The 10,282-nt window shown below is 39.8% G+C and overlaps 1 pseudogene; it reads right to left on the minus strand.

The window, feature by feature from the left end:
• Window positions 1-328: 328 nt before the first annotated feature.
• On the minus strand, window positions 329-995 carry LOC101694132 (annotated as a pseudogene).
• Between the last annotated feature and the right edge of the window lie 9,287 nt (window positions 996-10,282).

Below are 10,282 nucleotides of genomic sequence, written 5' to 3' on the forward strand. Positions count from 1 at the left end.
GAGGGTATGTGCTATGGTGAGTGCTGTGAAGTGTGTAAACGTGGCGATTCACAGACCTGTACCCCTGGGGATAAAAATACATTATATGTTTATAAAAAATAAAAAAATAAAAAAAATAGAAAAAAAGAGAAAATCCTCCATAAAAAAACAAAACAAAAACAAACAGGAAGTCCTCCATAATGACAATGATATGACACATATATGAACCACACAATGAATAGCAGGTTTCTTGGTCTTGGTCTTTAATGAGTAGGCAAATGCTGTTCTTCCCTTGTCTTACAGAACAATCATGACTAAGTTTTGCCAAAATTTTTGCTTTGGTGTGGGTTTACATGAGGACGATGCTATAGTTAAGAGCAGCTAGAATATCATTCAAAATTGCCATGGTATTTAACCCACGTGGAAAGAATGTCTGGTCAGTTTCTTGAATCTGACAGGTGAAAGAGAGGTAGGAGGAAACATTCCTGGCTCAAAAGAGTCAAAATAAGTCACTGTCCAAGAAAATCTACAGCAAGAGAATCCTGCTGATAGAGATATTTAAAGTCGAGTCCAGAATCCTAGTAGCCCAATATGTATGGCATCTTTATTCTTCAAATTGTCAGCATGTTAACTCTTTTATGATCAGGTAGGAAATGACGAGAAGAAGGATGGCGAATAGCACAGGGAACTGAGAGGAACTGGATGGACTGGCCACCTACGGCTTGGCCACCCGCATCCATTGAGAAAATGCCGTTGTACTGATCGGTCAGACCCGGAGACCCGTCTCAGTCCCACTGAAGTAATGAGCCCTTCCTAGGCTCTGATGACACCCTGGCTGAGAACTCCACCCATAGGTTGGGGGCCACTTGGTTGCATCTGTCCTTGTCATCCACTTCATCCTCACTCCAACTGTCCCCCTGAGTGAAGGGAGAAAACGCCAGCCAGCAGGGCAAACGGGGCAGGACAAAGGTGCTGAGGCATCTTTGCAGAGCTGCCAGGCACCTCCTGCTCTCCATGAAACACATGGGGGGAGGAGGGACAAAAGTTGCCTTAAAATGACAGAGTCCAGATTGAAGTCATCAGAGCCTACTAGAGTCATAGCATCATTAATTCTTTGGCTTAGTTGGTCCAGTATGTGAGTGCTCAAAGGTATTTAGAGCTGGCAAACATAACTCAAGAATGTTAGTCCAATCTCTACTTTTGAACCAGAAGTGGGAGTTTTGCAACTGATTTATTGCCATTGATTTGATTAGGCTATCTCCTGACCTGACAGTGTCTCTTTGTTATTACATTTTTGTTGTTTTTGTTTTTGTGTGTTTCCTTTAAATCATTATCTACCAAAGTCAATTCTGCAATTTTAACGTATACCAGGAGTTCTGCAAGAAAGGGATTTGGGAAAGTAGCATTGATTACAAGATGTATGGTAGCCTAAAATGACTTTTTTCAAGAAAGATATATCTTACCTTTCTTTTCCTGGGGACCCCTAATTCTTTCTGCTTACAGAAGGGGATATGAAGAGAGGCGGTTGGACCTGGGAGTTAGAAGAGTTTGGTGCTTTTTAAGCATAGTATCTATACCATGATTGGCACGAACCATGCTACAGTAGGTTGAGGAGTGATTTAAAGGAGGATGGCATGGGGCACCTGGGTGGCTCAGTGGGTTAAGCCTCCGCCTTTGGCTCAGGTCATGATCTCAGGGTCCTTAGGTCGAGCCCCTCCTCAGGCTGTCTGCTCAGCAGGGGGCCTGCTTCCCCCTGCTTCTCTGCCTACTTGTGATCTCTTTCTGTCAAATAAATAAATAAAATCTTAAAAAAAAAATAAAAGGAGGATGGCAGGAGAGAAATCAGACCATAGCTCAAGGGACATTTAGGCAAGAAGCAAGAAAAATAAAACTATTTTAGCTTTTGTAAAAATATGCTGTAGGAATTCTAAATTACAGTTTTAAAAAGGTTTATTTATTTATTTTAGAGAGAGAGCAAGAGCATGAGGGGTAGAGGAAGAGGGAGAGAGAATTTCAAACAGATGCCAAGCTTGGCAGGAAGCCCAATGCAGATCTGGATCCCAGGACCCTGAGATGACGACCTGAGCCAAAATAAAGAATCCCGCACTTAACCAATTGTGCCACCCAGGTGCCCCTTTTTCCTTCCTTCCTTCCTTCTTTCCTTCCATCCTTCCTTTTTTTTTTTTTTTTTTTTGAGATTTATTAATTCATTTGAAAGAGAGAGTGCACATGTGCAAGTGGTGGGGGGGTGGTCTGGGAACAGAGGGAGAGAGAATCCTTACACGACCTCTGCTGGGCAGGGAGTCTAACCCTGGGCTGGATCCCAGGACTCTGAGACCATGATCTGAGCGGAAATCAAGAGCCAGCTGCTTAAGTGACTCAGCCACCCGGGTGTCCCTCTAAGTTACATTCTTAATTATTTTATTGAAAAACAAAACAAAACAAAACAAAAAACCAGTGAAATAAGGGTTTACATAGGTGTATTCAAAGCAGGGCCTCCTGGATGCTCAAAAGTGACCCACCCGTGGTAGTGTGACTGACCAAGTGTTGTTGACCAATGTGCAGCAAAGCCTGAACACTGTCACCATTTTTTGTGGCAGAGGAGAAGGGTTTTAATGTAGGGTGCCAAGCAAGGAGACGGGAAAGAATTTCTCAAATCTGTTTCTCCAAGGAAAGGCGAGGGGCTGAGAATTTATAGGATTTTAGGGGGTGGGGGGGAGGTGTTTTGAGGGTGGAGGTAGGTGATTGGTGGTTAGAAAAAGGTAAGGGGAAGGGAAGGTATTACTGCTTCTCCCAGGTGCCACCTAGTGACACGCTTGTATATACCTCCTATGTATAAAAAAATGAATGGCCTGCCAACTTGAGGAATGGACAGGAGGTGTGTCCTCACAGAGGCTACTTTCCTTCACTTTTATTCCTTCTGTACAACTGCAAGAATTCTTCCTGGTTTATTCCATTTTTAGCTAGTCTCATCGGTGGTCAGTACCATGTCTGCAAAAATAGGCTCATAAAACAAGTTAGCCAGAGTTTCTTTTCTTTTCTTTCTTTTTTTTTTTTACGATTTTATTTATTTTTTTGACAGAGAGAAAGAGATCACAAGTAGCAGAGAGGCAGGCAGAGGCAGGCAGAGGCAGGCAGAGGGAGAGGGGGGAAGCAGGCTCCCTGCTGAGCAGCAAGCCTGATGTGGGGCTTCATCCCAGGACTCTGAGATCATGACCTGAGCCGAAGGAGGAGGCTTAACCCACTGAGCCACACAGGCGCCCCTAGCTAGAGTTTCTTAAAGGTAGCATGATCAAGCACTTGCTACCTTAACCTATCAGTTTCAGTGGTTCTGAAAATATTTAAGTTATTTTTCACATTAGGGCTATCTATACAAAGTCATGTATTTATCTGAGGCAAACTTGATAACTAAAATGTCAAAAATTATTTTAAAAGCCTTCAAACTAGCATAGGTAGGACTTATCTGTAGGAAAAAGATGATTTGTTAGTGCAGAATATTTGGGAAGTAAAACCTTTAAAAACTGAAAATTTTCTTCTCTTGCATACTACTCCATCCCCAATCCATGTGGAATAGATTTTGGGCATAGGTGTACAAAAAGTTGTCATGGAACAAGAATTTCTGTCCCCTTCAAGGGTCTTTCTAGCTGGACTGAGAATCAAATTGACGTGAGACAGATTATCAGGAGAAAATCAAATTTAATAGCATATTTATGGGGTATCAATGCAGACATGGAAATGAAGTATACATGTCATTCTGAACTGAGGAAAAGAGGGTAGGCAGTTTGGGGTTTCAGAAGAAAGGAATGCAATTCACAGACAGTAAGTGGAAAAGCAGATGTTTGGTAATTAGATGCTTGTCCTGCCATATGGATGGGTCACTCAAATAAAATTTATTTAGGCTAATAACTCTTATTCTGGGAAAGACCCCCAATTTTATCTTCTTCTATGTACTTAAGGAAGGGGCAAATTTTCTCTTGAAGTCCTAGAGTCTCCATTGCCTTCAGCTCTGAATAATCTTCATCTCAATAATCTTCATCCCAAAGTGTTTACAAAAATGTAAACTACTTGTCCCTAATCACAAAGGTGACCACCTTTCCCAGAGTGAGGGATCCAAGAGAAAGAAGACTTTGTGACCAGGAAGTCTCACTCTCTGGTGTCTATAGTACTCTGTTGGTATCACGGTCCAGTCCTATCCATTGTGACAGGGGTGTGAATTCCAGGGATGAGGCTCACTGCGGGCCATCCTGGAGCCTGGACCCCACACATTCATCATGAAGATGCCAATGTGTTAACTTTCTGTGAGTCGGTTTCACAGTTCTTGCATAAACGCAGGATTGCTGCTCACATTAACAATGACTCTTCTTTGAACTGACCTATTCGCACATGCCTGAAAATTGCCTCTGTAACTTCTAGTGAGTGAGAAAGGTGCAGGGTTAGCCATTGTCTGGACTTTAGACAGCAGGAGAACTGGCTGCTGTCATTGCAACAAAGCAGGTTAACCCTAGAGAACAGAGGATCTGGGAAAGAGGTTCATTTTAAGTATTATACCAATAACAGGAGTGTCTATGGGGGAAAATACAGGCTGCTCTGATATTTTGATGCTGCTCTTTCCATTATATCTCTGTGCTAAAAATTTGATTGGTACAAAGGCCAGCTTCCTTCAGCAAAGGGCAGGGTGAAGGTGTCATTCTAAGCTTTTAAAATGTATATGTTTGCCTTTATGCATGTATTTTAAATATTTAAATATTTCTCCTTGATTACAATAGTGGTGAAAACCTAAGAAACAGTGCTTAAAGTGTTCACTCTTTTCTCTTGTTTTCCTAACATGCACGTGCCATCTATTTGAGCATATTTGGAGATCATTTTCCACACCTGCATTTAACAATTATATAAACATATACGTATTCTCTCTCTTGATGCTTATAAATTCCCACTTTGGAATACCTCTTAGACTGAATCAATCAAAGAGAGAAATGATGAAACATATTTTAAAAACATTCATTTTCAAGTGTGAAATAGATTCCATATTCTAGAGGCACCTCTCAGTAGTTACACAAAAATCTAACTGAATGATTGAGGTCATGCAGTCCTACAATAAGAGTATTAACAGGCTTTTAGCCACATTGAAATTTGTGTCATCCAGATGCTTTCAGGCATAATTGTGGTGATGTAGAGATCTTATTCTGAATTGGCAACGTATTGCATTATTTTTTTTTAAGTCAGCAGCATTTAACTGATTTGAGAATTATTTCTATGTTTGATATTTGGAGGAGAATGACAAATACCTCTTGTCCAGAATAACATTTTAATGCAAATTTCACATGACAGAGTGTTCTGTGATGCCAAATGTTGCTCTTAGCTATTTTCTACAAGAGAGCATAATTATGTTATTTCCATCATTAAAATTATTTTAGATTTTTTTTTATAGAAGTTGGTTTGCTTTATGTCAATGCAGTTGAAAGATAGACTTTACCGATACATTGTAAAAAAATACCACTGTTTAGTGTTTCCACAGAGGAATTACCAAATAAAGCAATCTCAGTGAAGACTATTTTGGACAATGAAGTTCAAAATATATCTATATACCTTTTTCAATAAACATTGATGTCATCATGATAATGGTTTATTAAGGATAAAGTTTTGTTTTGTTTTTCAAAGATATTGTGGAAAGAGAATGGATTAAGACAGAAAAACACGAGTTCCAGTCCTAACTCTGTTGTTTACTAGTGTGATCTTGAATAAGTCAATCAATATCTTTGCTTTCAGTTCCATCAAGTGTGCCTGGGTATAAAACATTCTTGATAATCTGTTGTGAGGATTAAATAAATGACTATATAACATAATCCTGGTATAGATTCTAGAAATATTAAGTACTAAGTTAATATTCATTTTCATATTTACATTTTCTTTATTCTTGCCTCCTAGTTGCAAACTCTATTAGGTAATGTGTAAATCCAAGAAAATATATTGCAAGAAGAAAAAACTTTTGTGTAATTTTGTGCCAAGTTATTTCAGCCTTATAATTTTGCTAATAGATATAATTGGTTTAGGGCTAAAAAGTATTTCTAAACAAAAGTGTGTGACTTCTTGACAAATTTATTGTTAAAATTCCTTATTTTAGAGAAAACCATTATGTAAAATAATGATTTTAAAGTAGGGGCAAGTGGTGGGTGGCATGATGATGATGACTTTAATCTGAATGCCATTACATGGAACATGACATTTGCAATTTTCTTTAGCTCCCAGCATTTCCTGTTGTCTTAATGGCCAACTTCCCTCCTTTATACTACTACCTGAATAGTTCTTGTAAATATTCGTTCGTTTTCTGTGGTTTCAAGCATTCATCCTAGGATTTATTATTAGGCAAGACAATTTCCCTTTTCTGAGTTATGAGTGGAATGTGGAAGTTGCCTACCAGAGCATCAGCTACAGTAATACAAACTCAGATACCTCTGCTCATGTGCTACCTTCAAAGGCCAAAAAAGTAGCAGCGCTAACAAAAACAATAGCTGATTATATCAAAACAGAAAAGGGCAAAACAAATCCACTTTCTCCCAAATAGATAAAAATGATCTACTTTGTTTTTCAGTTTCAGAATGATAGTATACTTCCCTCTGAAAATAGCATTATTTTCAGCATAGCCAATTTTTAACATGTCTGTACCTAAGTCAGGGATTGTAGAAATCTTAGGATTGAACAGTTTCAGTTCCAGATCCTCTGAAAACTGATAGAACTCTGTTGAATTCTTACTGTCAGCTTTGGGACTTGTATCTTCAATGACAGGGACAACTTTTCTTAAAAATGTTTCCTTTCCCTTTAATTTGAAAATAATGTGTTCTGAATACTTTGATTTTTATTGCAATTATCATTACAAATGTAAGAAAAAGTAAATGTTACCATAGCGTATACCTAAGCATGAACCTAAAATTCAGGTTTTGTTTACTTGTTTTGCAAAACTGGCTTATATTACTAACAATCCGATCACTGAATTTATAGTTAATATTTACCCAAGATTAAGCATATCATAATTGGAGCATGTTCCAATAAAATTATGTCTGACATTACATCCAGTCTCCTAGTGCTTCCCAGGATTTATTTTCATGCTTATTTTACCATACTTGTTTTTCTCCCCTTTTTTATCTTCTTACGCTTACCTTCAAATAAGAAGATAGAGTATGGATAACAAAGTGAGGAGAATCCAGATGCCTCAGTAACATAAAGGACATTAGATTCCACCAACTTAAAAACAACTTTATGATTTGGGATCAAATAGGTAGGTCAGTTTAAAAGTACTGACATATCGGAACGCCTGCCTAGCTCAGTGGGTAGAACGTACAACTCTTGATTTTGGGTTGTGAGTTAAAGCCCCATGTTGGGCTCAGAGCTTACTTAAAATAATAAAATGAAAAAAAAGTACTGACATGTTATCTAATCATCAGAGTTATGAAACAGCAGGTACCAGAGCAGTTCTAGAAATTCATTTCTGTTGACACTTTCAGGACACTGGGGGGGAAAATGTGATTGTCCATTATTTCATATTGTTACTTTGGTAAAAGACCTGCTGATTCCCCCCCCCCCTTTTTTTTTTGGTGTAGCCCAGGAATCATTCTAAGTTTTTCCTAGCTCCCAAGATGGCTCTCACATCATGCTATATTCTTTCCTTTATTTTCCATTTATGCGATTTTTTCTCCCAAGATACTTCAGGTTTTCCTACCTCATTAAAAAGTACTAACATCCATATGTAAACATGAAATAATGTTATTCCTTCATTTGCTCAAAACCTGTCTATTGGACTTGGAGTCAAGATGGCGGAGAAGTAGCAAGCTGAGACTGCTTCAGCTAGCCGGAGATCAGCTAGATACCTTATCTAAAGATTGCAAACACCTGAAAATCCATCGGCAGATCGAAGAGAAGAAGAACAGCAATTCTGGAAACAGAAAAACAACCACTTTCTGAAAGGTAGGACCGGCAGGGAAGTGAATCCAAAGCGACGGGAAGATAGACCCCGGGGGGGAGGGGCCGGCTCCCGGCAAGCGGCTGAGCAACCGCGCACAAAATCAGGACTTTTAAAAGTCTGTTCCGCTGAGGGACATCGCTCCAGAGGCTAAACCGGGGCGAAGCCCACGCGGGGTCAGCGTGGCCTCAGGTCCCGCAGGGTCACAGAAGGATCGGGGGGGTGTCTGAGTGTCGCAGAGCTTGCGGGTATTGGAACGGGAAAAGCCGGCTGCAGAGACAGAGCCGACAGTAAGCTCGCAGCTCCGTGTTACCTTGAACCGGTCGCAGGCTCTCGGTGAGCTCGGAGCGCGGCCGGAGGTCAGGCAGACGGGAGTAACTGGGCGCTGTTCTCTGAGGGCGCACTGAGGAGTGGGGCCCTGGGCTCTCGGCTCCTCCGGGCCGGAGACCAGGAGGCCGCCATTTGTATTCCCGTCCTCTGGGAACTCTACGGAAAGCGCTCAGGGAACAAAAGCTCCTGAAAGCAAACCCGAGCGGATTACTCACCCCGGCCCCGGGTAAGGGCGGTGTAATTCCGCCTGGGGCAAAGACACTTGAGAATCACTAAAACAGGCCCCTCCCCCAGAAGATCAACAAGAAATCCAGCCAAGACCAAGTTCACCTACCAAGGAGTGCGGTTTCAATACCAAGGAGAGCAGCAGAATTCCAGAGGAGGAGAAAGCCAAGCACGGAACTCATGGCTTTTTTCCTGTGATTTTTTTTAGTCTTGCAGTTAATTTAATTTTTTCTTTTTCATTTTTTTTTTTTTTCTCGCCTTCGGGTAAAATTTTTTTTTTTAACTGTTACCTTTTTTTTCTTTTTTAACGATTTTATACTAGTTTATCTAATATATATATATTTTTTTCTTTTTTACATTTTTCTTAGGTGTTTTCTTTTTTTAAAAATTCTTTTCTTTCTTTTCTTTTTTTTTTTTTTTTTTTTTTTTTTTTTTCTTTTTCTTTTTTTTTTTTTTTTTTTTTTTCTTTCTTCCTTTTTGAACCTCTTTTTATCCCCTTTCTCCCCACTCACGATTTTGGATCTCCTCTAATTTGGTTAAAGCATATTTTCCTGGGGTTGTTGCCACCCTTTTAGTATTTTACTTGCCCCTTCATTTACTCTTATCTGGACAAAATGACAAGACGTAAAAATTCAACACAAAAAAAAGAACAAGAGGCAGTACCGAAGGCTAGGGACCTAATCAATACAGACATCGGTAATATGTCAGATCTAGAGTTCAGAATGACAATTCTCAAGGTTCTAGCCGGGCTCGAAAAAGGCATGGAAGATATTAGAGAGACCCTCTCGAGAGATATAAAAGCCCTTTCTGGAGAAATAAAAGAACTAAAATCTAACCAAGGTGAAATCAAAAAAGCTATTAATGAGGTGCAATCAAAAATGGAGGCTCTAACTGCTAGGATAAATGAGGCAGAAGAAAGAATTAGTGATATAGAAGACCAAATGACAGAGAATAAAGAAGCTGAGCAAAAGAGGGACAAACAGCTACTGGACCACGAGGGGAGAATTCGAGAGATAAGTGACACCATAAGACGAAACAACATTAGAATAATTGGGATTCCAGAAGAAGAAGAAAGTGAGAGGGGAGCAGAAGGTATACTGGAGAGAATTATTGGGGAGAATTTCCCCAATATGGCAAAGGGAACGAGCATCAAAATTCAGGAGGTTCAGAGAATGCCCCTCAAAATCAATAAGAATAGGACCACACCCCGTCACCTAATAGTAAAATTTACAAGTCTCAGTGACAAAGAGAAAATCCTGAAAGCAGCCCCGGGAAAAGAAGTCTGTAACATACAATGGTAAAAATATTAGATTGGCAGCTGACTTATCCACAGAGACCTGGCAGGCCAGAAAGAGCTGGCATGATATTTTCAGAGCACTAAACGAGAAAAACATGCAGCCAAGAATACTATATCCAGCTAGGCTATCATTGAAAATAGAAGGAGAGATTAAAAGCTTCCAGGACAAACAACAACTGAAAGAATTTGCAAATACCAAACCAGCTCTACAGGAAATATTGAAAGGGGTCCTCTAAGCAAAGAGAGAGCCTACAAGTGGTAGATCAGAAAGGAACAGAGACCATATACAGTAACAGTCACCTTACAGGCAATACAATGGCACTAAATTCATATCTCTCAATAGTTTACCCTGAATGTGAATGGGCTAAATGCCCCTGTCAAAAGACACAGGGTATCAGAATGGATAAAAAACAACAAACCCATCTATATGTTGCCTCCAAGAAAACACATTTTAAGCCCGAAGACACCTCCAGATTTAAAGTGAGGGGGTGTGGAAA

Source organism: Mustela putorius, unplaced genomic scaffold, assembly GCF_011764305.1.
Source record: "Mustela putorius furo isolate JIRA1106 unplaced genomic scaffold, ASM1176430v1.1 tig00003867_pilon_pilon_pilon, whole genome shotgun sequence".
Taxonomy (NCBI): domain Eukaryota; kingdom Metazoa; phylum Chordata; class Mammalia; order Carnivora; family Mustelidae; genus Mustela; species Mustela putorius.